We start from the raw sequence: 13,634 nt of genomic DNA, 5'->3' as shown, positions 1-13,634 counted from the left end.
AAAAATATGTAGCAGAAAACAAATTGGCTTGAAATGTTAAAAAAATTAGATTTTTACATTTTTTTGGGGAATTTCATATAAAAAAATGTGAAAAATATTGTTATTTTTTCAAAATTGTCGCTCTTTTTTTGTTTTATAGCGCAAAAAATAAAAATCGCACAGGTGGTGATCAAATACCACCAAAAGAAAGCTCTGTTTGTGGGTCTAGGTCCTTTGATCCAATTCACCCTTTTAATTTTAATGAAATAATGTAAGTATTACTTCTAAATTCAATCCCCTAGACAAAACTAGTATTTAAGCCATGCAGTGTAAGTGGGTTTGGAGGGTGGAGGGAGGGGATAGCAGTGCAAGGGTAACATGAAACATGGTCAAAAATACACCAAGGGTTTTTGAGCCCCCCCCCCCCCCCCCCCATCCTTACAGAATTGCCGGGTTCTGAAACCCGCCAGCACCTGTCATATTTTAACTACTTCAGCCTCCGATATCTATCGTTAAATTGTGGGGTTGAGGTGGTTACACCGGGGTGATGCCTGCAGCTACAGGTGTGTTTTTTTTTTCTTCCAGTTGGCGATTCTCTTTGTTGTAAAAGCAATCGTAGTGGCCAATAAGCAACTAGAATTATTTTACAAGAGGTGGAAGGGGGTCCCTCCCACCACCTTCTCTTTGTCCCTGATCATCTCTATGGTCTAAGAATCTGGAAGTGACAAGTATTACATCACTTCTGGTTTCACCAGGATGTAAACAAGCCATTACTGGCTTGAGAAAGCAGCAGATCAAACTGATCTTGGTTTGACCTGATACTTTTAAGGGCAGAGAAGAGATCTGGGGTCTAACAGTAAGGCTCCGTTCACATCTAGGCGTTTTGGGGCGTTTTTGGGGCGTTTTTCTGCTCTAGGATCAGCTCTCAAAACGCCCAACAAGACAAATCCTATTCATTTCAATGGCCCCTGTTCACATCTGAGCGTTTTGACGCTGTATACAAAACGCCCAACGCTCAAAAAAGTACATGAGCTTCTTTTTGGGCAGATTACAGGCGTTTTCCATTGATCTCTATTCAATCTAAAAACGCCTGCACAAAAATCGCGGTAAAAATCGCGGTAAAATCGCGGTAAAAAACGCCGCAAAAATCGCGGTAAAATCGCGGTAAAAAACGCGCGAAAAACGCTACGCTCAGGTGTGAATGTAGCCTAACACAATAATCACAGTAAAAAGTACCTGTCACTGCCCATACTATCACAAGGGATTTTGTTTATCCCCGGTAATAGCAATAAGGTTGATCAAAAAATAAACAGTGTAAAATAAATAAATAAATAAAAAATAAACAAAAATAATAAAACTATTTTTTTTTTTCAATAAAGGGAATTTGTGGCTTTTCCCCCCATACTTCCGCATGATGGTGCTAGTGCTTGGTGGCAGCAAATTGAAAGCAAGGTACTGTATGAACAGCAGGGTGGGCAAAAAAAGAAAGAGGTAGTGAGAAAGAAATTGTGAAATCGCTATGTGAAATGTTATGCTTCTGCCTTGTTCACCTTATAACGCATGTACAATAAAACACAGCACAGCAGCTTTGCCCAAATCTCATGTTTTAATGACTACTGTAAAATTGTAGCTTTCCCTTACCAGAGAAAATGGTCATCACGAAAAACAGAGGGGAAATACTTCCAGCAGGAATACAAATGGCCGTGAAAACCTGAGTTTGCAACCTTTCCGTACTCTCTCCAAAAGTAAAAAAATACAATTGGATGCATATGCTGTACACTTTCAACATAGTAGGAGACTTTGCCTTTCAAGAGGCATAGGGGTTTATTTACTAAAGGAAAATCCACTGTGCACTGGAAGTGCATGTGGAAGTGCAGTCGCTGTAGATCTGAAGGGAAGATCAAAATTAGGGGAAGCTCTGCTGATTTCTATCATCCAATCATGTGCAAGCAAAAATGCTGTTTTTTATTTTCCTTGCATGTCCCCCTGAGATCTTCAGCGACTGCCCTTCCAAGTGGATTTTTCTTTAGTAAATAAACCCCTATACCTATTGAAAGGCAAAGTCTCCTACTATGTTGAAAGTGTACAGTATATGCATCTAATTGTATTTTTTACTTTTGGAGAGAGTACGGAAGGGTTGGAAATTCACGTTTCCACTGTCATTTGTATTCCTGCTGGAAGTACCGTATTTCCCCTCTGTTCTTCGTGATGACCATTTTCTCTGGTAAGGGAAATCTACAATTTTACAGCAGTCAGTAAAACATGAGATTTGGGCAAAGCTTCCAATGAGGACACTTTTTACAAAGACAACTGTCTAAAACGACACATTCCCTATATTTGGAAAGATTTCCTTTTACTTTCTGTTTTGTCCCTGGGGCAGAAAGTAAAAAAAGAAATGACAGGGCCTCTTACCATTCCTTACACTAGACAAAACAAACGTATCTATACTTTAATATTTGCTAATAGCCTGTCAGTATTTGTGGAGGGACTTGGTAATAATTTTTGGGCAAAGCACAGGTTCACTTGAAAGCTCTCAAATAATGCATATCTTAACAGCATCAGAGGTAAGATACACAGTCTATGAATGTGACTGTATTCCCATCATGAAGCCATGGAGTGTTATTGGGCCTTAACCTGCCACCATCCCCCAGTTCTGTAGGAGGATATTCACGTTGAGAGGTGGAGACGGGCTTTATGATCTTGTGACCACTGTGACTGTCACAGAACTAAAAAATATGTTTTGTTTCGATTTGTTTGTGCATAAATTTGTTTAGGTAAATTAATTTAATCCTTTGATTTGTTTTCCGAATTCGTTTAGTTTATTCGTATTTGAATCAATTCCAATTTTCCAAATTTAAATAGTTTTTCATTTCGAAAAGTTTTCGGATTCGAAAAGTTTTCAATTTGTTTTCCAATTTCCACAGACAATAAAATAGAGAAGAAAATAAAGGAATAGAATATAAAAAAAATATAGAATAGAAAAGAATACAACAGAAAATAAGAGTAGAATATAATAAACAGAAAACAAAAACAGTAAACAGAACAACATAGTTAAGAAAATAAAAGAATAGAATAGAATAAAACAAAGAATAGAATAAAATAGAAAGAATAAAACCATCTTCTGAAATTTGAATAGAAATGAATAGAATACAAAAGAATATAATTTAAAAAGAAAACAATAAAATAGAATAGAAAATAAAGAATATAACAATTTCCCAAAATTTAAATGGAATCAATTCAAATTTGAATAGAAGGGAAAATAATATATTAGAATACAATAGAAAATAGCAGAATAGTATAGTAAAAACAACACAAAAGAATAGAATAGAATAGAATTTAATGAACATAACCATTGTCATATTCTAATCTATTCTTGTTTAATCTATTCAAATTTGATTTCATTGTATTTGAATTTTGGAAGAAATTCGAACTCCAATTCATTCTATTCTATTGTTTTTTTTTTTTATTTCAATTTTTTTTCTATTTGTTTATTCTATTCTATTATTCTCCATTCTATTATTTTCTATTCTATTCTTTTCTATTCAAATTTTAATTCATTCTATTCAAAATTTGAATTTCGGAAGATGGTTATTTTTGTTCTATTCTATTCCATTCTAGTCTGTTGTTTTTCTATACTACTCTGTTATTTTCTATTCTATTCTAAACTATTCTTTTCTCTTCTATTCAAATTCCAATTGATTCTATTTGAATTTTGGGAAATGGTTATATTCTTTCTATTCTATTCTATTGTTTTTTTTTTAATTATATTCTTTTCTAATCTATTATAGCCTTTTCTATTTTTTTTTTCTGAAATTCGAATTTCAGAAGATGTTTATATTCTTTCAATTTTATTCTATTCTATTTTATTTGTTTTTCTATTCTATTTTGTTCTCTTTGGAAATTGGAAAACAAATCGAAAACTTTTCGAATTCGAATTTGAAAACTATTTGAATTTGAAAACTGTTCGAGATTGATTTGAAAACTATTCAAATTCGAATTTTGTCAGAATTTTTCTCCCATTATTTTTTGGATTTGTTTAAATTCAGTACGATTGTAGTTAGAAAATTTGGATACATCCGAATTTTGGAAAACGGAAATTTTGTCCGAAATTCAATTCAAAACTAAACAAACTGCACATGTCCAAAGACAATCACAGCAGTCACATGATCTGAAGCTCCCAATCACAAGTACGCATTGGGAACTGCCCACGACAGACAAGCCATTCTGCATGGACATATATATATATATATATATATATATATATATATATATATATATATATATATATATATATGCAGCTTCTTGGTGTTAAAGCCCTCCTACTCAGCGGCCGCATATATGTGTATGGTTATACTGTATACTGCGCCAACCTTAAATATACAGCAGCCAGCAACAACAAATGACAATTTGTGAAGACAATGGAAAAGCAAAAATTTGCAGCACTGTTAGACTGTGTTATAAAGTGCAATGGTGCTAATGCATATAAATATATGCTAACCAAAAAATAAAGTGCGTAAACTATGTGCAAAATCACATCATTACAGTGCTGAAATGTGCAACTTATAAAGTATCTAAATACTTTAATACATAAAGTGCAAAATTGCATAAGAGCCACAAAATTACTGCAGTAGTAAGCAATAAAGTGCAAAATTAGATATGGACCACAAAATCATAAAAACATATATATAAAAGTGCATAAGTGATAAAGTGGCTGATGCTGTTAATGTGAAATGCTCATCATAGCATAAAGTCCACAAATTCCACCATAGATGTGCAAAGGTGCTGATCAGTCTTCTATTGTGAATTCAGGTGCTTGACCACCACCAACAGGACAACTGTAATGAAGGCTTACCAGATGTAGTGGACCCAATAAAGTATACACCTTTTGGGTCATGCAGGTTTCTAAGAAATAGATTGGCTTTATACCAGTAATATATACAAAGATCAATGGCTCAATCCTTCAACGTCATCCACTAATATAGAATATTATAGCCACTAGCAGTAAGAGCACCAAGAAATCCTCTTCCGGACGCTCAAAAAATAAAAAGCTCACATAGTGTGTATCTTTTTAAAACATTTAATAGTAAAAAATAACAAATACACTTACACATACTTGATGGTATAGCACTTGTACAAGTAGATAAAAGACGGTATTAGCAGTAGACCCGACACGTTTCGTCTAAGTAGACATCATCTGGGGTATGTGTATGGCCAGCGGAAATAGGTTAAAAAAATATTAGAGTTGTCATTAGTGTTGAGCGATCACGGACTGTATTATTCGTGTTCGTACCGAATAATTGGATTTTTGTTACCCGAACACGGACCCGAAAACTTTACTGTATGTTCGGGTTTAAAATCCGTGTTCGGTCATTTTATTTCCTGTTTTGTATGTAATGGCGCGCTTTTAATGGCGGGCTTTCAACAGCCAATCAACAAGCGTTTAACTGGTGTGCCTTAAGCCATCCCAGCCATGCCTACTAATGTATTAGTAGCTGTGATTGGCCATCTGAAGCATGTGACCATGTTTTTATAAGTTTGAGAGCCCCAGCGCGCTGCGTCAGTGGAAGCACAAGGCCAAGGCAGAGGAGAAGGAGGAAGAGGTCGCCAACGCAACCAGGGGCACCGCCAGCACCTCAGAAGGCAGGGTTAGCATGGCCGAAATGTGGAAAAGCTTTGTCAGCACGCCACAACAAACAGCAGCACCAGCAGCTCATATGGAACGTCTTAGCAGGAGGCAGCATTTCACCAACATGGTGGAGCAGTATGTGTGCACACGCCTACATGTAGTGAATGACGGGTCTGCCCCCTTCAACTTCTGGGTTTCCAAATTGGGCACATGGCCTGAGCTTGCCCTTTACGCCTTGGAGGTGCTGGGGTGCCCTGCAGCTATCTGAACGTGTATTTAGCACGGGTGGGGGTGTTATCACAGACAAGCGCAGCCGCCTGTCCAGAGACAATGTGGACAAGCTCACGTTCATTAAAATGAACCAGGCATGGATCCCACAGGACTTTTCCGTACCTTGTGCAGAATAGAGATGGATACCGACCTTATCCAGCCATTGTTCTATTTTTGATCTTTCTCACTCTTTTGGGGTGTACCCTCATTTAAAGTGTTGGCTGCCTTGTCCTCCTCCACCGCCGCTTCCACCTACACCGCCACATCCACCACCACCTCAACCTCCCTCCTACTCCATATGGGCCTCGTCCTTTACAGATGAAGAAAATTGTTTTATTTTTCTGGGTTTTTTTTTGTTGTTTTAAGTTATTTCCCTATCCACATTTGTTTTCAGAGCACTTGCCATGCTCTTAACTACGTTTTGCTGCCATTTGCAGCACTCTAGCCCTTTCCATTGGTGTTTTAGAGCCATTTTAGTGCCTGAAAGTTTGGGTCCCCATTAACTTCAATGGGGTTCGGTGTCCAGGTAAAGTTCGGAAAAAGTCCGGGACACGGACCCGGTCTTTTTTTCCAAGTTCGGCCGAACCCGCCGAACACGCTGAACACGGACATCCAGGTGTCCGCTCAACTCAAGTTGTCATTACTGACCTGTGTTTAAGGTGCAAGATACAGGGCTGTCATCCTCACCCTTGCTTTATTAATTAGTTAATTGCTGATGCACAAAAAAATACATGTTTCAGGTTATTGTCTCACTAACCAGTGGAGGAGAATTGAGGATTACATTAAATAGACTAAGAGCCCTTTCACACTGTTCTGGTTAACCGCACCATGGGAGCAGCGCAGCTTTACCTCTGGTTTGGTGTGGATTAGCTGTGCTCTCCTATAAAGTTGCATTATGGCCCGTGGTTTAGGTGCACTTTCTGAAATCGCCAAAAGATGCAGCATGTTGTTAGACATTTGAAACTCTATAGAAGTCCTGTAGAGCAGTCAAACCACACTGAAAAAGGGGAAAAGGGCTGTAAATGTAGATTACATATTGCATACCAGGTAATTGTTACTAAAGCCATTGTTTTTTCAATAAAATATATCCAGAAACAAATTCCCCTGGTATAAAATTTCACTTTTATCTCCAAAACAGGTACTTACGTTATGTGATGGTCATAATGTAAAGTACAAAGTTGCTACTTATGGTAGGCTCTAGGGTCATAGACAGCCTCCCTAATCTATGTAGATGATACCTGCTGTAAAGAAAGGGTAAGCTTCCTCTTATCTAATTATTTACTTCTGTGATAATAATTTGGCTTCAACCCATGTATTGCCAGGATATTGCCACCATAGGTATAACAGGGCAGCAGTATCAGGATGTAAACAAACTGCAGCAGTGGTTTGTTTACATGTTGTAGAGCCAGATTAGGACTCTGTAATAGATGTCATTTTGTGAATGTAGCGCACCCCCTAAGGAGCCGCAGAGGAACTTGGATCCTCCACTTCTGCACAGCCAGGCACACTGAATTTTCACAAGCACCCCAGAGTCAGAGAACAGTCCGCGACTTTCTGTTTTTTTCTTTTTGTTATTTATTGAGCGTTAATAATTTGGATAGGGATGGGAGGTTTTGAGATGCCCATTTGACTTCAGCAAAACTTCAAAAACTTCTTCAGGGTCATCTTCCTAAGGTATATATAGTCTTCTTCACTTTCCTCCTGCACACACTTGCATGCTTGCACCAGCTGAATCACTGTGGGATGATCTGACAGGCTCCCAGTCAGATTAAAGGAATAACCCTTTACAGGCAGAGACTTATAGCTCCTTGTTGTGTAACAAAAATGTAATGAAACAGCTTGTTATTTCTCCTCTGGCCACTGCTCCCAACACCATCTCTTTAGGCACTGCCAACCCACCTGGCTGCAGCTTCCCCTTTCTCTAGCCATCCTGGCTAACACTTCACACCAGTACTCCAGAAAGACTCTTTCGTGTTACCAGACTAGATACACTGTAGACTCTCCCTCTGTCAGCTATAGTAGGAACAGGGTCAGCCACACAGCCTTCAGACCCTCAGGTTGCCCAACTGAGGCCACTTGGCAGCAAGTGCCCAGCCTGGTGCAATCGTCTTCTAGAAAAAACTAGAAGCCAATGTGCTTCTAAAACATAAATAGCAGCACCCAGCATGCCTAGGGTCCCCTCCCCTTCCAATTGGCCAGGGCTGTATGAATATTCATGCTCCTCATTTGCATGGTCTCCACCTATACCCCAAAACCTTCCTAGGTTGCTTGGACACAGGGACACTCAGACACAGGGACACTCAGACAGCATGAGCAGCACCAGAACACAATAAGCAGCCAAACTAAACAATCACAGCTTCTGTTAAGCACATAAACTTATCTAGCTGCTCCTCTGCTAAGCAGAGTGGCCAAAAACGATTCTATGTACTCCAGCACCTACCTAGGAGTGTGCTTCACTGGATACTTGAAACCTGACTCAAAGAGGCAAAATTTACACTTCCTTCCACACTTCCAAGTTTCAAACTGAGTGATATTGCCCCTTTAAATAGAAGTGCAGCAAAGATTGTGGCCAGGACCCTCTCAACACTCAGAAGTTCATTGTGGAGTCTCTTCACTCTGGTGGGTGTCTGAAAAACTGGACACATAATTACGTTGCCTCCTGCAGTATCCAAGAGTGATGGTAGCAGCTCTGGTCAAAGCAATCTTGGGCAAAGCTTCAGATGTCTGGGGAGCAGAAGTCCTCTCCCACAGCACGGTGGGTTCCTCCACTATGGAACATGATCCCTGTAAAAACTCAACAGCCCATCTAGAAACAGCAGCCTCTGGATAGGTGCAGGAACACAGCCCTGATCCTCCAACACTGTTTCACACCAGTGTTTAGCAGCACCATCAACAGGTCTAACAACACACTTCTCCTTGTACCCATGTGAAAAATTGCCTTAAATCCCAGGCTTTCCAATCCTTCTTCTCTTCTCTAGCACTGTTCTCCTGCCTTGTAGTCCCACAAAGTTCTATCTAAAAAGGGGCTGTCTCCAGACAACTACACTCCCCACTGTTTCATGCAGATTCCTGCAGCACACTGTCCTCCTGACTCCATGGGTGGGCTTTTCCCAGGCTGCAGCTGTAGCCAATCACAGCAGAAGAGTTGGTGGGTGGGGCTCTCTACGGAGGTAGCTGCAGGTATGGGACAATGTCTGTGCCTCTCCCTCCCTGCACACACCCCATAAGTGGTGAGAAAGAGAAGCAGTAGCTGTGTGACACAGTGCTGTGGTCAGGCTACAAATATCTACAGTACTGTGCAAAAGTTATAGGCAGGCATAAAAAAAAAAAAAAAAATGCTGTAAATTAAGAACACTTTCAGGAATAGAAGTATTAATAGTTATTTTTTTACCAATTAACAAAATGTAAAGTAAATAAACATAAGAGAAATCCAAATCGAATCAATATTTGGTGTGACCGCCCTTTGCCTTCAAAACAGCTCATTTTTGAAGGAACTCGGCAGTAGTGATGGACGAACATCGGCCGGGGCGGTTTGGGAACGTCAGCAGCGAATTTTCTCAAATGAAAAAAACAAATTTAAACCCGCGCTACACAATAGTGATAGGTTATTCTGTGAGAAAACTGTGAAGGTGTGCAGCTGCTGCAACACTAAGAAATTCTTAGAATAAATGAATAAAACCAAATTAATGCAGCGCTAGCAACAGATTAATATCAAAAATTATAAATTATTTAAATTGAAACCAATCTATATCATGTGAATACAATATGTAATAATAAAATATATTAATCACATTAAGGTGCATAAATTTCTATAGAAATATTTTAAAGTGCATATTTAGACTAAAAAAATAAATAAACATTCAAAATGTGAGATTTAAAGTGCAAAAATGGTGGAATAAAGTCCTTATTGATGATCCAAAAAAGGTGCCAAAGTGCCAAGTAAATAAAGGTGCTTGTGAGGTGAAGGTGCCCTCTTGGTTCCCCACTCACCGGAATTGGATAGTATAAAAGCCCTTGGTTTTATTGCACATTTGCCCAGGATCAGATATGGAATTCCTCCGATGTGTCCTCCGTATGGAAATCGTTCCCGATAATACCATTAAAAGAAAAGAGGGCCATACATCGTGAAGTACGTAGGTATACCTATATGTGCAAAGAGGTAGATCGCCAAGTTGGCACGCACGTTGCCTCGCTTTGAGCCAGGAGCTGGACCGCACGCCGAGACTCTCACTTCCGGGTTCGGCGAGGAGAGCGGAGAGAACCAGCGCCCATGGTTACCCAGCCGTAAGGCGGAATTAGGGGCTCAATAGCGATCTACCTCTTTGCACATTGTCCCTCTACACTTTTTGGGGATAATTGGTGCTGTTTTTTGCTGTGTCACCTACGTTTTATTTGGAGTGTTTTTTACCACTTGGGAGTTTTTAGCATCAGCTGCAGCTTTTGATTGGGGGACTTTTTATGGTGTTTTTACATGGACAGTGTTTGTGAAGATTGATGTGAGTTTTTATGCAAGTTCAATTAAAGGAAAACCTTTTTGCACTATGAGAAGCATATCTTTCTTTCTTCCATGCTGAGTGTCCACCCTTCATCCATAAAGAGAACGTCCACCTTGGTATCCATATAGAGGAGCAGCAGCAATAAGCGCTTTAGATTCCATTAGGCGTACGCCATTGGAATCCACACCGTCCGGTAAGTGTGATACCTTACTCCACCCGGCACAGAGTGGTAGAACCTGTAAGAATCACCGTCACGCACGATCCCATTCAGCACAATAGAGACTGTTTTTGAGCACGTATTTTGCACTTTTAAGAACTTTTCACGGACTATCCTCAGATGTTTATATATTGAAATTTTCATGGAATTTTTTTATGTCATTTTTTTAGTTTATTGATAAGTCATATGTTTGCACTTTCATATATATTTTCTTAAGTTTGCACATGCAATTTAGTGGATGACACATCGCAATTGGAGTCCATTGTTTACATATTTAACAATTTATTTAATATTTAATATTTATTATTACTGTAGAGTAATCACATGTCTGCACGTGCACTTTTCTGGGTTTAATTTAATAAGGTTAGCGCAGTATACACACCCATCCACCTATTCACTTTGAGACTACTACCCGTTCAGTTAGTGTCTTTGAATACTTGCAGCTTTCCCATATCTGACCCTTTACACCTTGGCGCGAGTATTTTTATCACACACTATTTTTTATGTCTTGAAAGAGCACTGGCACATTCCCTAAGAAAAGGATTTTTCACGTATTATATATTTAATAGTTTTTTTCACCTATTTATACTTTTTTTTTTATATATGTTTATTGCACAAAGGAAATACCTTATTGATTTATGTATGGACTTGAAATATTGAGGAATTGATTTGCATAAGTATTTGCACAAGTATTTGCACATTGGCACTTTTATTTGTAATCCTACAACTACACGTATATAATTTTACACATTTTATACATTTTAGCAAGCGCTGTAGATAGCCCTAACATTAGGACTATTTGTTTCCATTTCCCCATTTTATACTACTGCTGCTGCTATTTCTATAAACCTATAATTTCATATAGAATTTTACACATATTTTCACATTTTTAGGGTAATTTATATATTTTAATAAACACTAACTCCTAGGCGCGGGGAGTACAACCTTTTTTTAAAAAGGATGCTTGTTTTCTATAATATACTTTGTAGAACGCATATTAAAGTGGATTGGCATTATTATTGTGCACTGTGCAGCACTGTGACAGGTGTGGTGGTGAGACTGAGCGTTTCTGTAGCAACACTACACACAGTGACAAAAGCACTTATAATGTATTATAACTGGTGTGATAGACCAATTGGCCCCCCTCCCCCCAATGCCACATATTGAAGTGGGGTGTTATCTGAGTAAACTTTTTCAAGTGTATTTGTGTCATGCAACAATATTGCCTAGTTTGCTGAGTGAAGTCTGGTACACACAGCGCCAAACTCACTGGCCAATTTTTTGAACTGGTGTGCTACACCAATGCTCCCCCCCAATGCCACATATTAAAGTGGGGTGTTATCTGAGTAAACTTTTTCAAGTGTATTTGTGTCATGCAACAATATTGCCTAGTTTGCTGAGTGAAGTCTGGTACACACAGCGCCAAACTCACTGGCCAATTTTTTGAACTGGTGTGCTACACCAATGCTCCCCCCAATGCCACATATTAAAGTGGGGTGTTATCTGAGTAAACTTTTTCAAGTGTATTTTTGTCATGCAACAATATTGCCTAGTTTGCTGAGTGAAGTCTGGTACACACAGCGCCAAACTCACTGGCCAATTTTTTGAACTGGTGTGCTACACCAATGCCCCCCCCCCCCAATGCCACATATTAAAGTGGGGTGTTATCTGAGTAAACTTTTTCAAGTGTATTTGTGTCATGCAACAATATTGCCTAGTTTGCTGAGTGAAGTCTGGTACACACAGCGCCAAACTCACTGGCCAATTTTTTGAACTGGTGTGCTACACCAATGCTCCCCCCCCCCCCAATGCCACATATTAAAGTAGGGTGTTACTTCCGGTTCCGGCCCCCATGTAATATAAACCCTTTATAAGGTTTACCTACTGAGCAATCAGAAGGCTTATTCCCCTATATATCATACATGTGGTACCGTAGTTGGTAATCCATATAAAAATCCTTTATACAGAAAATATAATTATTAGGATATACATATGTACACCTATATATGGGTTATATCCATCCTCCATTTTCTTATCCAATATATAAGGCTTTTTTACTCCCCCCCCCTCCCCCTTCCTCCTTTTATTGTTTCATTTGCTTATATGTTTCTCCATACCACAGCCTGTATAGGTATTATGCATTAGCTCTTAAAATATACCTTTTAAAGATGCTTTTTATCAACTTTTTTATTTTTATAATTGTATCATTTTAAACCTGGAACGTTTTTACATGTTCTGCATAAGCCTTGATGAACCCAGGCTTACCCCTATTTTACATTTATTATATGTTTTGTATTGCCTAATTGTCTGCTATCACTGTGATAAGCGGTTGTCTAGCCCACATACATGTGTATTTAAGGGCAGCCGACCGATCACACTCCACTTCTAAGTTGTTTTTAATCTCTCCCATTGCTACAAAAATGTTTGATTGGTTAGGTTATTGCTCAGTGCTGTGGGCGGTTGCCATCCCCTTACTTCAGCTGTGCCTAATTATCCTCTTGTTCAGCACTACATAAAGCCCCACAGAGACTACGGCACTCTAGCACCTGATGAAAGAGCGCGCCGGGTGCAGAGGACCCCGCGCATGCTCAGAAACGCGTCGTGCATGCCGTAACACATCGGACAGATCCCACCATCCCTGTGGGTGAGAGTGCCTCCATCCATCACTCGCAACACGGAACCGCAGATCCGAGCCGCTTGACCGCTCACCGCTGATGTTGTGGGAGACAGCCGGCTTTCTTCCCTCCCACCGCCAGTGACAGTACTGCATACGGCTTCCTGTGACCAGAGGACACCCTCCAGAGGATGGCTGCAGGATTGCTTTGACACATACAGCTTTTCAGTCTTCATGTCTAGTGAGTGTATATCACCTGCCTTGTTATCTGCAATAAATTGTCTGCACTTAGAGCGCTTCTCCCCTCTTCTTTTTTTCCCCATGTAAGAGGCTGTGAGGGACATTGGCTCCGGTACTAACCTGCACATTTAGCCCTTCAACCTGGTCCGGACGAGCCATCCGACCGCACAACCCGATACCGGCCCTCTGGAG

This window comes from Pelophylax lessonae, assembly GCF_965119305.1.
Source record: "Pelophylax lessonae genome assembly, chromosome: 12".
Taxonomy (NCBI): Eukaryota; Metazoa; Chordata; class Amphibia; order Anura; family Ranidae; genus Pelophylax; species Pelophylax lessonae.
The sequence above is the reverse complement of the archived record's forward strand: the minus strand, read 5'-3'. Positions refer to the sequence as shown.